This window comes from Vicugna pacos, chromosome 25 (assembly GCF_048564905.1).
Source record: "Vicugna pacos chromosome 25, VicPac4, whole genome shotgun sequence".
In the NCBI taxonomy this organism is placed as follows: Eukaryota; Metazoa; Chordata; class Mammalia; order Artiodactyla; family Camelidae; genus Vicugna; species Vicugna pacos.
The window spans coordinates 1,861,583-1,883,835 of record NC_133011.1 but is presented as its reverse complement, the minus strand read 5'-3'; positions in this window follow the sequence as shown (position 1 = coordinate 1,883,835).

Genomic DNA, 22,253 nt, shown 5'->3' with positions numbered 1-22,253 from the left:
CTGCTGAAGAAAGTCACGCACTGCCCAGCCATCCTGCTACTTTTATTTAGTTAACTTGCACCTTCTTCCTTCTCAGTGATGATTTCAAATTTCCCTCTCTGTAAACATCTCCCTCTGTTTCTTCCCTCTCACGTGAACCAGAGAGTCTTACTTCTGATGACAAACTTCCTGAAGGATTTGCCTGCTTCCCCACCAGCAGTCTGTCCCCACCCACTCTGGTGTGTCTTCCCTTCCTCCATCCCCACGCAGCGAGTCACTGATGACTCCCACGTCTAAACCAAAGTGACACCTTTCCAGCCCTTGTCTAACTGAACTTCTCATTCCTCCGGGCATTCCATGTAACTGACCGCTGTACTGACCGCTGCCTGCAGCTTCCTCTTGAGTCTTTAGCTGAAGAGGATGTTGAAGGTGAGGGCTGCAGCCTTCTTGGTGAGTTCACTCAGTTTACCCTGGCTGTCTCCCATGGGTATACACAGGAAGTACACGTGTTATTCAATTTTTCCAGCCATGCCTGGTTCCTCTTTGGCATCAGCTGGGAGGCAGGGGGACACCTGAGGGGACTCATCCCTCTTAACCCAGCCTGCAGCAGCTCCAAACCCCATCCCCGTTTCTAGGCCCAGCCAGAGATCCCCTGCCTTGTCCACAAAGCCCCTGTCCTGCCTGACTTCACAGCTCAGGTCGCAGTCCAGGACTGTGTCTGCAAGGGGAGGGCAGAGGGTAAGTCACCACAGGGTTCCCAGAAGCCCAGCACAGGCCCATGGCCTCCACCTTCTAACCTGTCTCAGGACTCATCTGAGGCCAGGCAGACAAGTTATTTCCAAGAAGACCCTGCCCAGAGGTGAGAGCATCTGAAGCCCCCACCCTGGACTAGGGGCAGGGGCCTTGGGGAGGAAGAAGGGTCAGAGCGAAGGTCAACTGCTGCCCCCTCCAGGAAGCCTTCCCTGAACTCAGTGTCTTCTGCACCCATACAGTCCTCACTGTCTGGGATGTGCCCTGTATGGAGCCCAGGTCACCCTGGACGCCCCTGGGCTGTGTGAAGCTGCCTCATCTCCTTGGGATGGGGCAGTGAGCCTGGACTCTGGTGTCAGACAGTCATGGATGTGAATCTGGGCTGGCACCTGCTGGCTGTGTGGCTTCTCTGAGCCTCAGTTTCTTCCCAATTCCCAGCCCACTTCCCACCTTCTTAATCTTTCCCCCTAGAAATGTGGGGAGATTTTACCACACCAATGAGACACTGAAGGGAGAGAGAAGACCCCCAGCCCCCAGTGTAGAGAGAATTTGAAATGATTTTTAATCGTGTGAGATGACACCCGATCACCATGCAACAGGGCATGAATCTAACAAACACAACACAGGGTAAAGGACGTGTGTGATATGGTTCCATCCATAGAGAATTGAAATATAGGCCAAAATAGACTGTATTATTTGGGTGTGACCACAAGATAGTGGTTACCTCTGCAGGAGGGAGGGGCTTATGGTCAGAGAGGAGCTTGGGGGCTGGGTGTGCTTTGGGGTGCTTGTCACATTCCGTGTTGTTTCTTGACTGAGTGATGGTTGCCCAAGTGTTTGCTTGGTATCTATTCATAAATGTGTGTGTATGCCCTTGCACACACACACACACACACACGTGTAAAATAAAGCTTTGTGCACGTTTCTGTATGTGTATTTTCTTAGTTAAAAAATTTTAATTGAAGTATAGTCAGTTATAATGTGTCAATTTCTGGTGCACAGCCTAATGTTTCAGTCATACATGTAAATACATATATTCCTTTTCATATTCTTTGTCATTACAGGTTACTACCAGATATCGAATATAGTTCCCTGTGCTATGCAGTAGAAATTTGCTTTTTCTGTATGTGTATTTTCCAATGAACAAGGATGACTGTGTGTTCTGGGAGGGGGAGGCAGAGAGATACCCAGCCTCAATCCTAACAAAAGGAAAGAAAATTAAAGCAACAGAGAGAATCTGTCCTCCGAGATTGTCAAAAAAGAAAAATGGTTGATAATGTACAGAGCTGGCAAGGCACTCCCAAATGCTGGTGGGTGTGTGAAGTTGTACGGTCTTTTTTGAAAAGCCATTTGGCAATATCTACCAGAATTTTAAATGTACATTGCCTATAGCTCACTGGAATCTGCTTCTAAAAATGCTTCCTGCACACAGAAAGCAAACTATGGTTCCCAAAGGTCACAGGGTGGGGGAGGGATAAATTAAGAGTTTGGGGTTAACAGATACACATGACTCTATATAAAATAAACAACAAGGTCCTACTGTAGAGCACAAAGAATGATATTCAATTTCTTATAATGACATATAATGGAGACAAATCTGAAGAGAAGAAATATATAAGTATTTATATGTATAACTGAATCGCTTTGCTGTATGTGCGAAACTGTTACCGAGTCCAAGCTCTGCTCACTGCACGACAGGCCAATAAATCAAAAGATGAGGTGTTGGGGCAAAGAAAGGCAACTTTATTTGGAAAGCCAGCAGACTGAGAGGATGGCAGACTAATGCCTTGGAGAACCATCCTCCCCCAGTCAGAATACAGGCTCATTCTATACAAAAAAAAAAAAAAGTGGGGTGCGTGTTAGTTGTTGTAAACTTCTTGCTGTAGGAGCTCTTTGCTCCCGCAGCTGTCCGCGTGCGCCAGGTCATGGTGCTCCTGCAAAACCTCCAACAAAACAAGTGTTACTTTCTAGCCTGCAGCTGCTTGTTCCCGGAGTGCAGAAGCCTCGGAGGCCAGCGCCCGAGAACAGGCTCTCCTGTCTATCTCAGGCTAAAGGCAACATTGTTTCCCAAAAGCTGCAGAGCCGGCAAGGCTAAGCCTGGAAAACAGGGCCCAGGGTTAAAGGAAAAGGAACATATACAATACGGAGTCAGATTTGTTCTTTTCTATTACATCACCAGTATTTGTTATTGTCATTATTTTTTAAACTGCGCATGAAAAGATGCTCAACTTCGCTAATAATTAGAGAAATGCAAATCCAGCCAACAATGTATTGAAAAATGCAAAGGAATCAAAAGCAGAGCACAGGACAGTGAACCCTGTGTGCCCATCTGCTGCAAGAATCACGAACTCCTGCCACTCTTGTTGGACAGATACTCAACATCCCTGCTCCTATGCGATTCTGGGGGTTTGGAGGGGGGGATGAGGCTTATTTATTTTAATGGAGATACTGGGGACTGAAGCCAGGACCTTGTGTAGGCGAGGCACGCGCTCTACCACTGAGCTGTGCCGTCTCCCCCTCCCCAAGCTTTTCTGACACACATCCAGGACATCATTTCAGCCCTAAATACTTCAGTGATTCAATACTCAGTTAACTATATTAAATTACCCATTATCCCAATGAACAGGCACTAAACTCTAAACAAAACACCTTGAGCCCTCTGGCCACACAGATGTGCCTCCCCACCCTGGTCAGAGGACACTGGTTCACCTTTCATGTGGACTCTTAGCAAGATGTTCTGGAAAGGGGCTGCGTGCATCAGGTCACATACATCTAAAGACCAGAACAAAGAGAAAAGGTCACATGAGGTAGTTTATCTCACAGCAAAGATGGACAAAGAAATCAGTGCTGAAAACAAGGCACATCTTTGTCACTTAGTGAAAAATAAATGGAGTCTCGGGGCTGGTGGAAATGTTCTCTGCTGTCCACCGAGGTAGCTGCCAGCCACCTGTGGTGATCAAGTCCTTGGAATGTGACTGAGGAACTGAATTTTCAGTTTACTTTCTTTTGACTAATTTCAATGTGGACACGCACAAGCCCAGCCTTGAACGTGGCCTTTGCTTTCCAGCACTGATGGCCTGACAGCCCTCCCTGCACAGGTAGAAAGAAGCCACTTCCTGTGCAAACAGGGCAGGAGGCAGGAGGAAGGGATGGCACCAGTGTCCGCAGAGCCCCAGACAAAGTTCTGAGCAGTGGCCCTGAATGTGCTGCTGGGTCACCAGCTGCTTTAGAGAGGTGATGACACCCGACACCACGCAAGGCCCATCCAATCTCCAGGAGAACCCAATGTGGAGAAAGATTTACTTCCAGCATCACAGGGGTGGCAGAACTCCCAGAGCCCCACTGTGCATCCACAGATGGTCAAGCACAGGGCGCCCTTCCCAAGTCTGGGGCCCACAAACAGGAGAAGGCTCCCCCGACTGGTGCCGTCACCTCAGGGCAGAAGATGAGCATGAGTTTCTGCACCTCCTACTCTGCACCTAACCTGAAACCATAAAGCAGGTTATTGAACAGAAATCAGAGAGTCAAAGCATATGACTGCCAAGAGTTTCCCTTGAGGAGCTCCCCCATGGTGACAGCAAAGCTAAGACCAAGAGGACGGAGAGAAGGCTTTCTGTCCCCAACAGGTGAGGGGCCTGTTGTCACCTAACTGACACCTCATGCAGCAGTCAGCAGCCATCCCCGGCTCCACCAGAACCCCCCAGAAGGAGGCTGACCCCCAAGCTCCTGGTCACCTGTGCCTGAATCCTGTGCACAGAATACATGTGACAGGTGCACTCAGAGCACCCACACGAGCTGTTCCCGGGCCTCCTCTAGAAGTGTGTATGTGTGGTGGTGTTGGGGGGGGACATGCTCAAGGAAGGAGAGCAGCGGATGGTGAGGCACAGCTTGCAAACAGGAATGAGGGTGGTGTCTGTGGGAGCCTGTGCATCTACAGAAAGGTAGAGGAATGTCACCACTCATGTGCTGTGGTCTCCAGGACATATTTACTGGCAAGCGAAAAATGCAAAGTGGAGATGGGTGATCGGCCAGCCTGCACCAGCAGGGCAGGAGGGCATTTGGAAGGTGAGTGCAAGAAAGTGGCCTGGCCAATGGGTGGCATCACAGGGACAGTGCCACACAGACAGGGGTCTCTACTGGTGCTAAAGCACCTGCCTACCAGCAGTGCCCCTCCAGACGGGCCATCCAGCCATTTTTGCTGCTTCCTGCTGCCACAGCCAATGAGCTCAAATTTTTGCCCCCAAACCAAACCACAGAAAGACGGTGAGTGGCTATAAATGTCAGCATTAGAAACAAGCATGCAGCAATGTGGGTGGATTTGGAGAGCGTCATTTTAAGTGAAATAAGTCAGAAAGAGAAAAACACCATATATCATTCATATGTGGAATTAAAAAAGACACTAATGAACTCATCTACAAAACAGAAACAGACTCACAGAGATAGTAAACAATCTTTTATTACTGGTGGGGGGGAAATAGGGGCTGAGAAGGGATAAATTCAGAAGTTTGAAATTTGCAAATATTAACTACATATAAAAATACTTAAATTTCTGTACAGCACAAGTAATTATACTCAATATCTTTTAATAACCTTTAATAAAAAAGAATATAAAAATGAATATATGTATGTAATGCATGACTGGGACACTGTGCTGTACATGAGACATTGACACACTGTAACTAACTATACATCAATTTAAAAAAAAAACATAGCAGTGTAAAACTATTGTAAAACAAAAAGTTTAACAAGTATACACACATACAAGTTTAAAAGAATAAACCACATTACCAAAAATTTCAGGTTGGGTTTAGACGGCAGAATTTGAAAAACAAAATGAAACAACCCTTCTCCAGAAAGCAGAGTCTCAGAGCCAGATCAACATCTTCAGTTACTGAACAGCTTCCCGGTGCCAGCCAGGGCCACCAGCACCCTGGGGCCTCACCACAGGCACGGTGTCCCCGGCAGCTGGGGGAAGGCGAACCCATTTGTCTAATTTGTGGCAATTTGAAGGCCACATCCACCCTTAACATCTCCATCTATATTAGTGGGAGCCCACATGGATGCCAAATGTACTTTACCACCACCTTCCTTGGAGACACGATAATCACCACCAAGGAGATGTTGGTGTCTGTAGTCTGGATGTGATGGGATGGAGTGCGAGGAGCCAGGCATCTTCCACTTTCCAAAGTCCACCCGGTGGACCGACTGGAAGACATTACCTCTATTTCTAGAAGGACCAAAGCAACAGTGCAGAATTCCAGGCTGGAGCTGAGGAGGCTGCACTGAGCTGAGCTGCAGGCCGTCTTTTTAATCTATGTTTCGGAAGCAGCCATCCACTCATTAGTCAAAGCTTTAAGATCAACTGACAGCTATTCATAACATGTTTTCTAGATGCCCAGTGCTACGTTCCTCACTCAGGGGAGTCATTACACAGTGCAGACTTGAGACCCAGGCCCAGGTGTCACAAGGAAGGAGACACCAAGGATGTGTGTCCGTGGGGCATCGGGGCCCAGCTCTCATCCACCTCCTGAGAGCTGGAAGGTCCGTCCACTGTGGGGGCTGGTCTCCCAGGGCTGGGGGGCCTGTGAGAGTCCCAGACACCTCAGAGAGGCTGTGCTTGTGTCCAGGGATAGACAACGAGTATTTAAGGGTCTGGGCAGGTAAGGGTCTCATCGGTCCCAGATTTCTCTTTTCCAAAGTTTTAATTTTTTTAAGTATTTTTCATTACTTTATTTATTTATTTATTTATTTATTTATTTATTTATTTGGGGAGGTAATTAGGTTATTTATTTATTTTACTGGAGGTGCTGGGGACTGAATCCAGGACCTCGTGCATGCTAAGCACCCGCTCTACCACTGAGCTATACCCTCCCCCCTCTTTTCTGAAGTGTCTAACACAGGATCACACTCCTTCCAGAAGCCAACAAATGTCCAAGTGTTGCCCTGACAACTCCTTTCAGCAGATGAGAGATGAGTTCTGCCCCTCCAGCTTCAAACTCCTGTGGTTCCATGATTATATTTTCCTCCTGTGGAACAGAATATAGTTATTTTATTGTATTATTGTGCTATATTACATTATATTATACTGTAATGAGATATACTAAGATTATTTTATCATCAAGGTTACCCATTTATAGGTTAGTCACCAGTGAACCCAACCCATCTTCAGTTATTTCAGACAGAACAATGAAAAGTCAGCAAGGAAACATTTGCTGAAGAAAATCAATCATCTGAAAACTAGAATTTTTTAAAAATTAAAGGGTAGTGGTTTACAAGTTGCATTAGTTTCATGTGTATAGCAGAGTGACTCAGTTATACATGTATATCTCTGTTCTTTTTCAGATTCTTTTCCATTATTGGTTATTACAAGAGACTGAATACAGTCCCCTGTGCTGTACGGTAGGTCCTTGTTGGTTATGTATTTTAGATGCAGCCATGTGCATCTGTTAGTCCCAAACTCCTAAATTAGTTTGGTTCCATAATTATTTTTTGTTCATACAAGGCATCCTTGACATTTTCTATTTTGTAAAGGAAAAGCTTTTGACAGTTAATCTTATCTCCTAAAAGGGCAGCAGGACCAGAAGAGACAGCGAGCGGCCTCTAAGGGGTCCCTGCCACCAGCCGGATCAATCCCACAGGGCGGCCCCCGCCCTTCCCTGGGGCCAGTGACCAAGGGGCTCCTTCAGGCCTGGACACACATGGACGAGGCTGTGCTTCATGTGTGCATTCACAAAAGCCACACGTGAGGGGAATTTTCCTGTATTAAACATTTCAATTTCATGATAAGTGATTACTAAAGGAAGATTCCCTATCTTATTCGGTTGTAAAACATTCACATGTATTTAGGGCGAAGATTCAGCTCTCCCTCAGCTGTCCCTGGGGCAAGGCTGCCCTGGAAACCAGCTCCTCAGGGAGCCACACGCCACCTTCCCGCCACCGGTGCTGCAGGTCAGGGTGGCCATGCGAGTCACAGGGGGCAGGACAATGAGGGCCGGGGGTCCCCTCTCTCTGGAAAGGGTCTCCTTGGAGCAGAGCAGCAGAAGGAAAGCTGGAAGATGTGGATCCTGACCAGAGGTTGTACCCAGCTCACTTTGATTTTTGCAGACACAGGTGCGAGGCGGCCAGTCCCGTGGCACAGCCAGCCCCTACAGGCCTGGCAGTGGGACTGTCATGCCCAGCACAGCATACAGGGCACCCTGGTCTCGGTCATTGCAAAATGCAACCCTGACCTTGCCAAGCTGCCAGGGCCCTGGAGACGAGACTGCTTTAAGAAGCAACAGAGCAGGAGGAGAGGGCACAGCTCAAGTTGCAGAGTGTGTGCTCAGCATGAACAGGATTCTGGGTTCAATCCAAAGCACTGTCTCTAAAAATATATTAATAAACCTAATCACCCGCCGCCAAATAAGCATCAAAGCAGCAACAGAGCAAAGACCTCCATATGTGGGTCTAGAAGGCAACGCAATTCCCACTGAAATCCCAGTATGCTTTTTTAATCTATTTGACAAGCTGATTCTAATCCTTCCAAAGCAGAACCAGGATCCGCGAAGAGGCAGAAGGTGCTTGAAGACATCAGGTCAGGAACACGTCCTGTCAGGCGTCAGGATTGAAGTTAGAGTTACAATGCATAAGGCTATGAGCTGGAAGCCAGGGACAGATGCACAGACTGGTGGGACATGGAGGAAAGCCAGGAGACAGAGCAGCATGTCCACTGGGAGCTGCAGGGGGACAGAGTGACCCTGGGGACCAGCAAGGAGAGGCATCGTCCTTCCGCCGCTCAAGGAGGGACTACTGGCCACCCCCCGCAGGAAGGGACAAAGAAACTTCCTCCACGTCTCATATCAGACACCAAAACCAACCCCAGAGGGATTAGAACTGAAACGTAGAAAGCAAAACCTGCAACGTGTAGGCGGAAATACACAAGAATATCTCCACGGCTCCTAGGTAGCAAAGAACTTCTTTTAAGAGACACAAAATGTGTTAACCATGAAAAACAAGTGAGTACATTCAAAGAATATCACTTTATCAAATACCACCACTACCGGAGTGAAAACTCAAGCCACACACATGGAGAGGTGTGTGCATCAAATGCAGCACAGAAGATTCACAGATGATAGTAAAATGGACACATGACATGAAGGGAGCATTTAACAGCAGGGAAGGCGCCCTGCTCCTCAGTCCTGAGGGAGATGCAGAGCAAGGCCTGTGAGAGCCCATGTCACAGTGACTAGGCCCTCAGTTCAGAGCTGTCAGTGGACATGACCTACAGGGGACAGAGGGACAGGCTAAATGACACCAGAGGCAATCAGTGGAGAAAGCGGGTGTCCCACACGTGATTTCTTAGTGATGAGGGGCTCCTAGTGTCTGCTTTATCAGGCTCTCCACACAGCAGGAATGGGGCACAGGCAGCTATTTAAATGTAAAATAATTAAAATTCAATAAAACTTAAAAATCAGTTCTTCCGTCACATGGAGCCGCACTTCGAGGGCTCAACAGCCTCAGCTCCGAACTCTCCATCACAGACAGCGCTCCCGGGCGACGGTGCTCCTCACCTTACATGTGCGTCACATACGTTCATTTAGATGCAGCAAATACTGTATAATAAAACATTCTGACAATGCTCACAGAGTAAACCATTCTTTAACGATGAACTCCATTGCAGATCTGTTTTTCTTTTTTTAATGATTTTTCAAAATTTCCAATTTTATTTAATGAGTTTTGAACAGAATAGAAAAAATTCAATAGTAGTTTTTAGAAATTTATAGAGAGAGAAATATAACATCGTATGCAGAGAAAAAATAGCATAGGAATAAATAAAATGATGCCATGATTTGTTAAAGCTTAGAAATCATATTTCCTAATAGGAGAAAAAAAGTTTACTTTTAACTTGAAATTTTTTTGGTTTTCAATTGTAGGAAACAAATTCAAATTAAAGTCTATAAATAGTCATGAAGAAAACCCTTGCTCCCCTTCCCTTATTAATGATCACAATAAATCAAGCCTCTAAATCTTCCCCATCCCACCACCCTGGGGCGGGGCCCGCAGGGCCCGGGCAGGGCTGGGCGCCCACCAGGAGCTGCTGGCCGGGCAGGCAGGAGAGGACAGCGTCGCCCACCTCCCGCAGGTCCTGGAAGCACGCTGTCGTCTGCTCAACGTACTCAACGACGTCCTTCATCTGGAGCTGGAAGATCTCCAGGATGCCTGTGGTAGTGGGGGGTGAGTCTGGGGTTGGGGGAGGCTGGAGGGGCAGGAGATGCCCCAGGGTGCCACCTGGGGTCCCTGGCCGGGAGCATTCTCTGACACGGCCACCGTGCCCACGTGGGCATGGCCACCCGTCTCCTGAGCCCAGCACCACCCGGGCCCTGGGCCTCAGCTCCAGAGCCTCTGTCTCTGTCAGCCCTGTGCAGACAGAGCGCGTGTTACTGTGCTTTGCAGACACTGTGTGTTTTGCACATTGAAGTTTGTGGTGACCCCGCATTGAGCAAGTCTACAGGCATCATTTTCCCAACAGCATCTTCTCACTTCCTGCCTCTGTGTCACATCGTGGTCATCTTTACAATAGTTTAAGCTTAAAAAATTTTTTTAGATTTTTTCCCCTTATATTATTTTTGTTTTTGCTTTGGGGGCTTGGATTTTCTTATTTATCTACTTATTTGTTTATCTATCTATTTATTTTTAATAGCAGAACTGGGGATTGAACCCAGGACCTTGTGCATCCTAAGCACGCACTTGAGCTATACCCTCCTCCCTTAATTTTTAAACCCTTTTCTATTTTTTAATTAAAAATTTATTTATTTAGCCAAAGGGAGAGGTAATTATTTACTTAGTTTGTTTTTAGATGGAGGTACTGGGGATTGAACCCAGGACCTCGTGTGTGCTAAGCATGCTCTACCACTAGGCTGTACCCTGCCCCCATTTTAAAGTGCATTATTATATTTGTTAGGGTGACTTGTGAGCAGTGGTCTTGGATGTCACTATGCCAAAAAGTCACAACTTGCTGAAGGCTCAGATGTTGTTTGGCATGTTTCAGCAATGAAGTGTTTTTTAATTACGGTGTGTTGTACCTTAAGGCATAATGCTATTATGCACTTAACAGACTACAGTGTAGTGTAAACATAACTTTGCATGCCCTGGGAAACCAAACAAGTCAGGGGGCTCGCTTCTTTGCGGTGGTCTGGAGCCAAACCCGCCATGTCTCCCAGGTTTGCCTGCATCTTCCGAGGAGGCATCATGGCCAGCAGAGGTAGGAAAGGTAATTGATAATACTCACTTCACAGGCACAGAGGGGAGTGTACTTAATCCGATAAGGGACTAAACCAGAGCCCTGCAGCTAAACTCCTACTGGGCGGTGACACCCGCACAGCTTCCCGCAGGGCTCCTGCGCAAGACAGCGCGTCTCCACTGCTGTCCTGGAGGCCTTGGACGTTGTGATATGGCAGGAAAAGACACAAGGCATGAAGCCTGCTCACAAAGTCAGTGTTGCCTGATTCAGTCCGACAGTCGGTGCTGACCCAGTCAAGACTCCCCGAGCTGACGCCGGAATGGGTGGTCACACAGAAGACGTGGAAAAGCCAAAACAACCCCGAGAGGCACAAAGTCAGACACTTAAGAGGTTTCAAGCCCTCATCCCAACCGGTCAGCCCTGAGTGCTGACCCACAAGGACCCATGGCCCTGCCCACCCAAGAGGCCATCGCTTCCTCTCGTGGTCCACCGCCAACCCCATCCACCCCCCAGGCCTCAGTATCACCCAGCGTGAGCTCAGACCCTCCCAGGGGGGTGTTCCTCCACACGTGTAGCCCCCCAGCAGGCACTAAAGGGCAGGGTTCCCCTAGCAACACAGTGTCATCTACACGAGGCACACAAGGTGCCACGGGCCTGGCCACACAGTGGGGTGAGGACATGTAGGGAGCGGCCCTGATGTCCACAGCTCTGCCTCAGACCAGCTCTGGATTTGGCCTAAATGGCTTCATCTCCGACATTAAAAATGCCCCCTCTGGCCAGGATCTGAGCACCAGTTTTATGACCCCAGTGTTGCCATCTGTTTCTGACAACGGACTCAGGCTCCCGAGCCAGGCTCACCGACGGTCCTTTCCCTCCCCAGCGGCCGAATGGGTCACCTCGCCATCTCCCGAGACACCAGCAACAGCCCTGGGGGCTCAGCCTCACCAGCCGACTGCCTGTCAGAGCAGTCTCCCATGGGTGGTCCACACGTGGGCCCAAGTCACTTAGCAAGGCAGTTGTCCAGCTCTCAGGAAAGTGTTAATGGATCCAAGACAAAAGGCGGTTTTGTACAAGACAAGGGTTCCTGCAGTCCAGTTTGATTGTGGATGATGCTTTCTGACATCACGAAGGCTGTTAGTGTGGGGATCCCCAAACCAGTGCTGTTCAGGCCGTGCAGGTCTGGCACCCCGCAGGGCACCCCCGCCCCAGGGCCCTATAGCCAGCCAGCCAATGTGACAGATGGGCTGCACCCTGCGTGGAGCTGCCCCCAGGCCTGGGCCGGTCAAGCCCGGCGGGCAGCTGGACCTGGCAGTCGAGCTCCCCGCCCCTCCCTGGTCAGTGATGTTCAAGATCCGGGTGTTGCAGGAGAGCTGAGGTGCACAGGGTTCAGAGCCCTGTCAGCCCCGCCCCACAACTCCCACACGCCCTCCCGCAGCCTGCTCCTGGCTGAAAGGCTGCAGACCGTCAGGCTCTGGTTGGCCCCCACCTCCTCCCAGCGGGGAAAGCAGATGGGAACCTTGCCAGTGACTGCCCACTCGGTCTCCCTCCCTGTGGCCGGGCTGACACTCCCCCCGCCCCCTGTGCACCCAAGGAGGTGCCGTGCTCACTGGGGGAGCCATACGTGTGCGAGGCAGCCGGCAGACCTCGGACATCACCTCCATCAGCGTCTCCTCATACTGCAGGATCGTGCCTCGCAGCTGGGGGAGAGGGGCCGTGTCAGCCACCAGCCCCCACTGCCCCACGGGCCGAGGTGTGACAGGGGTTTGGGAAAAGGAGTCTGTTCATAAAATGCCCTGTGATGACGCAGGACTGAGCATCACTGGCTGGAAAGGAAAGCCCCCCTACCCCCACCCCAGGAAGTGGGTGCAGAATCCCCCCTCAGGAAGGCTGCACCCCCAAGGGGCACACACCAGGCTCCTGGCCACCTGCAGCAGCTCCCCCCTGGCCGCCGCGATGCCCTGGTAGCCCGCAGCCGGCAGAAGACCTGGAAGAGCGGGGGCCCACGAAGCTGCGGCAGCCGCCGTAAATGCCCGAGCAGGCCAGGTTCCAAAGGCTGGGGACAGAGAGCGTCAGTGCTTGACGGAGTCTCAGGGATTTCAACGCAGCCCCTACACACTCGTGAAGAGGAGGAACTGCTTGGCAAAGTGCATGAGTACGCAGGGCCCTTGGGTGGAGGGATCCGGAGAACCTGTTAGACTCCCCTTACTGGTATCTATGACTTCAACCTGAAGACGTGAAAACAAACTTGCTAAAACAGAAGGAAAACAAAACCATTTGGTTTTCAACATTTATTAAACTGCTGGTCCTACAAAAGCATTTTGAGGTCCTGCAAGGAGAAATGAAATTACCTTACAGCCTCTTTCCTGCTCCCATGGAACTGCTCCCAGTCTCCTAGGGGAGACATCCAGGACAGACTCTGATGGGGTAGAGAAGCTGCATGCTCAGGGGTGCAGGGTGGGCTGGTAAGAAAGTTAATCAGGGTGGCTTCCTGTAAGATGGGACCTCCAAGCTTGTCTAAGGACATGGGCACACAATCAGCATGGAGACTCCTAATGCAAGCATTCAGTGCTATGCATTTCCCTCACACACTTCTTTAGCTGCACCCCGCACACTTTGATATATTTGCCTTTCATTTAGTTCAATGTCTTTTTTAAAAATTTCCCTTGAGTCTTCCTCTTACCCAAGGTTCATTTAGAAATGTGTTCATCTGAAAGTGTTTGAAGATTTTCTTGTCATCTTTTTGTTACTGATTTCTAGTTTGAGCTCACTGTGGTCAGATAACACACTCTAATATTTCAGTTCTTTTAATTGTTTTGAGGTCTGTTTTAGGATATGGTTTATCTTGGAGAGTGCTCATGGGCAAGAATCTGTGTGCTGCTGTTGTGGAGTGAAGTGTTCTGTACATGCCAATAGTGTCCTGTTGGTTGAAGGTGTTCGGCTGACTTTCTGTGCACTCACTCTTTCAGTTGCTAAGTGAGAGGAAGGCTGACTTCTCCAGTTACAATTGTGCAGTTGTTCATTTCTCCTTCCACTTACTTCAGTTTTTGCTTCAAGTGTTTTGAAACTCTGCTGTTTGGTGCATCAACATTTAGGATTGCTGTATTTTCTTGCTTGACCTTTTTATCATTATGTACTGTCCCCCCATCCCTGGTAATAGTCTTTGCTCTAAAATCTACTTTATCTTACATTTACACAGTTACTCCTGCTTCCTGCCTTCCTTCCATCCTTTCTTTCGTTATTAGTGGGGAGGTAATTAGATTTATCTATTTGTTTGCTTATTTAATGGAGGTACTAGGGATTGAACCCAGGGCCTCATGCATGCTAAGCACACACTCTACCACTAAGCTACACCCTCTCCCCTACTCCTGCTTTCTTTTCAAATCAGAAGGGTTTGTTTAAATATATAAAACTTTTGCAAGGAAGCATGATTTAAAAAAATATGAAAGGAACCCTCCTACACTGTTGGTGGGAAGGTAGTTTGGTGCAGCCACTATGGAAAATGGTATGGAGATTCCTTAAAAAACTAAAAATAAAGTTACTACATGATCCAGCAATCCCACTCCTGGACATATATCTGGAGAAAACTCTAACTTCAAAAGATACATGCACCCCAGTGTTCATAGCAGCACTATTTACAATAGACAAGACATGGAAGCAACTTAAATGTCCATTGATAGATGACTAGATAAAGAAGATGAGATAAATTTATAAAATGGAATACTAGTCAGCCATAAAAAAGAATAAAATAATGCCATTTGCAGCAACATGGATGGACCTACAGCTCATCATTCTAAGTCAGACAAAGACAAATATCAAATGATATCACTTATATGTGGAATCTTAAAAAAAAGATACAAATGAACTTATACACAAAACAGAAATAGACTCACAGACAGAAAACAAAGCATGGTTACCCAAGGGGAAGTGGAGAGAAGGCTAAACTGGGAGTTTGGGATTAGCAGATACTAACTACTGTATGTAAAATAGATAACAAAAAGGCCCTACTTATAATACAGGGAACTATATTCCATACCTTAGAATAACCTTTAGTAGAAAAGAATCTGAAAAAGAACAGATAAATATGCATATATGACTGAGTCATTATGCTGTACACCTAAAACCAGCACATTGCAAAATAATTATACATCGATTACCAAAATATAGATTTGCTCATTACTAAATTCTAAGACCTTGATTAGCACATATTGCACCTTAAGAAATTAACCAAGGATGTAACTGTCAAAGCAACACCAGCGCATGAAGTGAACATGCGCATCTGAGAGGTGGGCAGCGGCCCGCAGCACTGAGCGCGTTTGCACAGCAGCGGCACGTTGCTGAGTGGCTGGATTTTGTCCTCATCCTTTCAAGAGCGTTGAGTGTTCCTGGGCAGGTGGCCAAGGTGCTTGCAAGTCAGCTGGATCCTTTTGTGACCTGCCAGGGTGTGCGGCAGTCACTCCCCGAGGGCTGGTACTGAGACAGGCCCTTCTGGCATCTCTCTCAAGTGCCCGGGTGCTCAGTGAGGTTTCTCCGTTCTCGCAGGCAAGGCCCTGTGAGCTCTGGGAACTAGTCCACCTACAGCAGCTCCTCCTCTCCTAGTCACGGAGTTTAATATTCAAGCAAAGACTAAAAAGGGCATGTAGGTTGGTCTCAGGAGCTGTTTCTCTGCCTACCTCTCTCCTCTCCCATACTCTGCCTTGCAAATTCCAGCTGTTTTGGCTTCCTCGATTTCCAATCTGTCTCCTCCTCTGAGCAAGATGTCTGAAGTGCTTCCAGTCAGAAAGCCAGGGAAGTCAGAGTCCACACCCCTTGTTTCCTTTCCCTCAGGGGAACATCCAGTGAAAACAGTTGCTTCATAAATTGTGTCCACAGTCCCACTTGTTTAAGGCTAAAGAGTAAATCCAAATTGTTACTCCAATATCCTAAACGATGTTTATTTTTAAAAATCTGGGGGCGGGGTGGTAATTAGGTTTATTTATTTATTTATGTAATGGAGGTCCTGGGACTGAACGCAGGAGTTCGGGCATGCTAAGCACACACTCTACCACAGAGATATACCCTCCCCCCAAACAACTGTTATACACCATATTTTGACCGTATGTATTTCTAAATGTAAAGACCAAAATAATGGAAGCAAATACTGAATTCCAGTCAGTAGTTTGCGTTTTGCAGGGGGTAAGGTCAGTAATTCTGAAGCTACTTTCTGCAGAGTCTAGAACTGAGCAAATGAGGGAATACACTAAGAGTGATGAAACAAGAACCCGCAGTGTAGAAGGAAGTTACAGAAATGGAACTGAAGCCTGCAGTGCTGAATGGAAACTGATGACCACAGTGTGAATGCATGGCTTTAATACACAGACAGCAGGACGGACGGAGGCCCACGTAAACATTAGGGGTTTAGCTGTGTCCCCCCAAAACAGAACTTGTAGCCCTAATCACCAGTCTCTCAGAATGCGCTCATTCAGACACAGGGTTGTTGCAGATGTAATTAGACAAGATGAAGTCATTCTGGAGTAGAGTGCACCCTTAATCCAATATAACAGGGCTGACGACCTCACAGGAAGAGGACAGAGACACAGAAGGAAATCACCATGTACCGACAGAGACAGAGATGGGCTGGAGTGATGTGGTTGCAGGCTGGGGGCCACTGGCCACTCCACAAGTGGGAAGTCCAGAGAAGTCCTTCCCCAGAGTCCCAGAGGGGCCAGAGGCAAGGACACACCTAACACCCAGGCTTGGCTTAATTTTAAAATATTCTCCATTAAAAGGAGTCCTGGTGAATCACAGATTTCAAGGATAAGGTAGGAGAATTCCAAGATGAACCTGGAAGCCTCTGTGGTGCAGAAGGCAGGGCAGGGCTGCAGAGCCCTGGGGACAGCCCAGAAGACACAGAGGCGAGGCGGGAGGGGACCCCAATGGCCAAAACACAGCTGACTCGAGCCACAGAATCAAGTCCTGCCAGTTACAGATCATAACCCTGCGTTAGGATCCCTGAGTCCTCACTCACAATAAATAAAGAAATAAATAAGCACGAACAAGCACACACAGCAGAATGCCAACTACTGCCTGTAGGTGGAAGGAAAAGGCTCCTACATCACCACTGTTCAGCCGCCACAGTGAGAACGGCTGTGGATGAGAATCACCAACAGGTGCTGAAATCAGTGGGTCAAGTTTTAACAAGAAACAGCTTATTTAAAGTCTCAAATTATCTCCTTATAAATTACTTACCAGCTTCAAACAGAAAAATGGTACCACTCCAGCAGAGAAACTTGGCAGCCACCACCCTGAGCACGGCCAGTGGTGGGACAGCCTCATGGAGCACCACACCCAACTCAGGGCACACCCGCCTTCGGTGCTGTTCCAGCCAGAGGCCCGACTCTGAGCCCAGCTACTGGCTTACTGCCAAGGCTACAGCACTGTCGCAGTGAGCAGCTGTACAGGTTACACTGAAGACACAGGCCACCTAAGTGCCCTCCCAGAGTCACCAGGCACAACTCATGCATCAGAAATAAGCAGCAAAACAAGCGGACATGCCAGACAACAAAGGCAGTCCTGGGCTCCTGCAAGCGGCTCCCGAGAAACCTTGAGGTGGGATTTAAAACACTGGGCGCACACTGCGGTTCTCACCCTGGACACACAAAACTTCTTTTCCAGCTAATGAAGCATTAAGGGTTCCACCAGAAGACCTAAAAATACAGGATGGCTCTTGCCAGCACTGACAGAAGGGAGAGGCCCCCAGAGCTGCTCTGGTGTGTGCCTGCCTGAACTGCACCCCAGGTCTCTGGGCCCAAGGAGGCCAAGGTCACATCACACTGGTCCCAGCCAGCACACGTGCCAAGGTTGCAGCTCTGACACACATGACACTGGGTTTCCAAGCGATCGCCTGGCCTCCAGGCGCCTGGGCTTTGGGCGGGCTCTGCAGACCCGCCCACGGGCTCCCAGGGCAGCACCAGGCGAAGGCAGCCTTCTGCTCACTGACATGATGAAGACATCATGGAGGGCAGGCTCAGGGAACTGAGGGCAGAGGTCCTGACGTGAGTTCTGGCCACCTCGGCTCTGACATCGGGACTCCTGTCACCATCAGGACAGGCAGCCCTGGACAGCGTGGCTGTTCCCTAGCATCAGCCACAGTTGGGAAGAGGGCACCCACATGGGCCCAGCTCAGAGGGCGGAGCCTCAGAATCTCTTTCCCTAACTCCACTCCTCACCCAGCTTCCATCCAGATGCCCGAAGCATCCTTCAGAAAACACAGTGATTCAGCAGAAGGGTTTGCAGCGCTTGCTGAACGTTCCTCCTCGTGTCATTTTCACCTGCCCCTACCCCCGCCGCCCCACAGTCCTTCCACGGCTCCTGGTGTTTCTGAGGCCTCGGCCCATCTTAATTATGTCACCAAGATGACCAGGACAGGTGGGCGATGTGTGCACGCAGTGCAGTGGCCACAAAGGGAGCCCAGGGAACATTTCAACTGTTCCTTTTGCAAGATCTCTGGGAATCCCTTAAACGGGGGACAAAACACTAGACAATCAAAAATGCAACCCAAAGTGATACCCAAAAGTCACAGCTCCCGTGTCACCCGACTCTGCTCCCCACCTCCCGCCCCCACTGTAATGTATTTTCTGGACTTGCCGACACTGGGGTTCTGTTGCGTTTCCCCTTTGGAGGTGCCAGTTCTAAGCAATGGGCAAAAATCATTTAAGGGACATAACAGAAATTCATTCCAAATGTTCCAAATGGACTAACCTAAGCAACGCACATCCTGCAAACATTGGCCATGACTTAAGCAGATTTCCAGAAGCACAGCAAGCACGTGCATACCCTTGCTGGCACGGCCTGCTCTCCTTTGAGATCACGTGGGGGAAAATGTCTATTTAACAGCATGCCTATTAACAACTATTTCTGCAAAATAAAAAAGTACATTGTCTTTGACCATACGGCAAAAACTCTAGAAGACATTTTTACAATGGAAATCATTAGGAATTGAATTATTTCCATGTATATATATATTCTAGCTTTTCTACAACTATGGGGAATTACTTGTATAATAAAAATATTTTTTCAGTTAATTCTAACTATAACAACTTTAAAAACACCTGTTAATAAAGTAGGCACTCAGAAGGGAGCTGACAGGAATGAGTGGTCTCAAGTTTGCTTCCGGTGGCTTACGCCCAGCCAGGCGTGGGGACCCCCGACCCAAGGAGGCTCCTCCACCTGTGGCCCCTGTGGCCATGGCCACATGTCCCCTCTGCTGCCCGGGGCTGGGCCAATGGCTCTGAGGCACAGCTCCACACACCAAGAACAGGCCTGCCTCCCCACAAGGAAAGCAACGCTGGGTCCCAGACAGACGAGGGCAACAACAGGTACGATCAGGCTGCAGGAGGGCCTCCCTTCAGCCCTCAGGGTCAAAGCTCAGCCCCTCTGGATCAAAAAAATCTAGGCCTAGACATCAGCTGTGATTAAGCCAGCACGTGGTGGGATGTTCAGACGCAGTAATGCAGCAAAGTAAAAGCGAAAGACACTTATTTTTAAGCAGTGGTAATAACACTCACACAGACGCTCACATACATGCACACACTGTCTCTTACACACCCACCATCACTCATGTTCCCCCACTGCTCTCACTATTAGTCACACACTCTTACATACACGCACACTCCCGCCTGTGCTGACACAGAACAGGGCGCAGAGAGGACGAGCCTCAGGCAGGTGGACACCCAGGGTGCAGGGGCCGCCCCAGGGCTACCCCAGGATGTGGGCCGCTTCACGAGGCGGGACCGCACGACCCTGCGGCCAGCAGCCATGCCACCCACCCAGTGGGTCGCTTTGTGCTGCTCAATAGAGGAGTCAAATGGTAGGTGGGTGGGAGGGTGGCTGACCAGCTGATCCTCATGTTCCCCAACATCTCAGAGTAGAAGCAAAAGAGAGGCACCGCCCAGCACGTTCCGACGTCTGCAGACTTCAAAGTGTGCGGGCAGTGCCCACCCGGCAGCCGCCGTCCTCGGGCAGCACGGGTCCCACCCCGGGCCGCGGGGGCCGCTCCGGGCGGGAGCCCCGGCCCCGCCGCGCCGTCCGCCCGAGCCGCCACCGCGCCGCACCCCCTCGGGCTGGCCCACGGCTGCCCCTGCTCACACGGGAGGCCAGGAGGGCCTGAGCACCCTGGGCGCGGGAAACGATGGGGGTCGGGGGGCAGGGTGGAGGCCCTGAGACCACCCCGCCGGATGCCCGCTGGCGGGGCGCCCGGCATCCCCCCGGCGGCGGCGGCGGCGGCGGCGGCGGCGGCGCTGCCGCTGCTGCTCACGGGCGGGCGGGGCCGCTGCGGCGGCCGGCGAGCGGGAAGCCGGGGCCGGGCTCCCGGGGGGACGCGGGGGGGTGAGTGTCAGGTCAGGCCCCTGCTCAGCAGCGAGTGGGTCACGCGGCTGATTTCCAGGAGGCCATCCAGCTCCCACGGGACCAGCGGCGGGGGGTGAGGGCAGAGCCGGGCCAGGCACCGCGGCCGCCATCCCGCACACGGGCGGCGGGGGCTGCGCCGCGGGGCCCCAGGGCCAGGCCCGGAGCACACGGGGGCCTGGCGGGGTCACGCGCTTGCTGCCCACACCCCGAGTCAGCCCGTCCTCTCCACTGCTCCTGCAATGCCCTCCTTTCCACGGTTGTACCCCCAGGGCCACTGTCCTTTCTCCACTGCGGTCACCTCCGCACTGTCCACTGCCGGCCTCCAACCCCCTCATGGGGCAGAGAGCACTGGGCTGTGTGTCCTCAGGTGTTGGCCTGAGTCGGCGTCCCTAAGGCACCTGAAGGTGTTCCCAAGCACAGCCTCACCACAGAGAGGCCAGCACGTTCAGAGCCAGCCCCCCAGGCTGTCACACTGTCCACAAACCCGCCCAGGTCTGCACTAGCCACCACGAAGCCACTGGTCACATACAGCAATGGGAACATGGCTGGTCTGAACTGAGGTGCACTGTGCCTGAGACACACAAGATCTCAGAAACTGAATGTGAAAACAAAGAATTTAAGATATCCATGTCTATATGCTTTTATAATGATTGTATATTGAACTGTTAATTTGGGGGCATAGTGGGATAAATAAAACTGATTATTAAAATTAATGTCCCCTATTTCTTTTTCCTTTTCTAATGTGATGTTTAAAACAATCTCCACGGCCATATTCTACTTGTACTGGGCGGCATGGGCCTCGGTCAAAGCCTCAACCAGTGGTTTTCATCTGAATCATGTAAGACCAAGGCCAGGGAAGATACTGTGGCCCAGACCAAGCCAGGCTGCAGGAGGGGCCCCTGGGGGCCTCCGATCCCAGACAGCCGCTGGATCCTGAGGAAGCGCTGGAGGGCTCCCTCACCCCCACCCCACAGAGATGCCCTCTGCTGAGAGGGCGCCCCAAGGGGACACCCCCACCCCAGAAGCTGCTTCTCAGGAACAGTCTTCCTGGACTCCTTGCCTGCAGACTTGACTCTTGGAAGATTGAAATGGCACAGAATCCTTAATTTGTACTTCCTTGCTTGCTGGCAATCAGATTTTCTGTCCTTGATCACACTGCTCAGACACCCAGGGGACTTCCCTTCTCCTTTAAAGTCCAACACTTTCACTACAATAGTCCTTGGTGTTGGCCACCTTGGGTCAGTTCCCCCAGGCATGTGATGTAGGCTTTATATATATATATTCCATTTTTCATTTCATCAAAGTTAATTCTTGAGATACCATTTTTAATATTTGTTCCATCTTGTTCCTTTGATTTTCATCCTCAGGGATGTCTATGTGTTGCATCTTCACTGACCACCTTCTACGTGATTTCCTCTCAATCCTTTTTGCCTGTCTCTCTTTTCTCTTTCTTTCTTTCTTTCTTTCTTTCTTTTCTTTCTTTCTTTCTTTCTTTCGGTATAGTCAATTTACAATGTTGTGTCAATTTCTGGTGCACAGCACAATTCCTCAGTCATACATGAACATACACATACGTTCATTTTCATATTCTCTTTCACCATAAGCTACTAATAGATATTGAATATATTTCCCTGTGCCATACAGTATAAACTTGTTTATCTGTTTTATATGCACCATCTGCAAATCTCAAACTCCCAGTTTCTCCCTTCGCACCTCCCTCTCCACTGGCAACCACAAGTTTGTATTCCATGTCTGTGAGTCTGTTTCTATTTTATATATAAATTCATTTGTGGGTATTTTTTTTTAAGATCTACATATGAGTGATATCATATGGTATTTTTCTTTCTCTTTCTGGCTAACTTAACTAGAATGACATTCTCCAGGTCCACCCATGTTGCTGCAAATTATTTTATCATTTTTA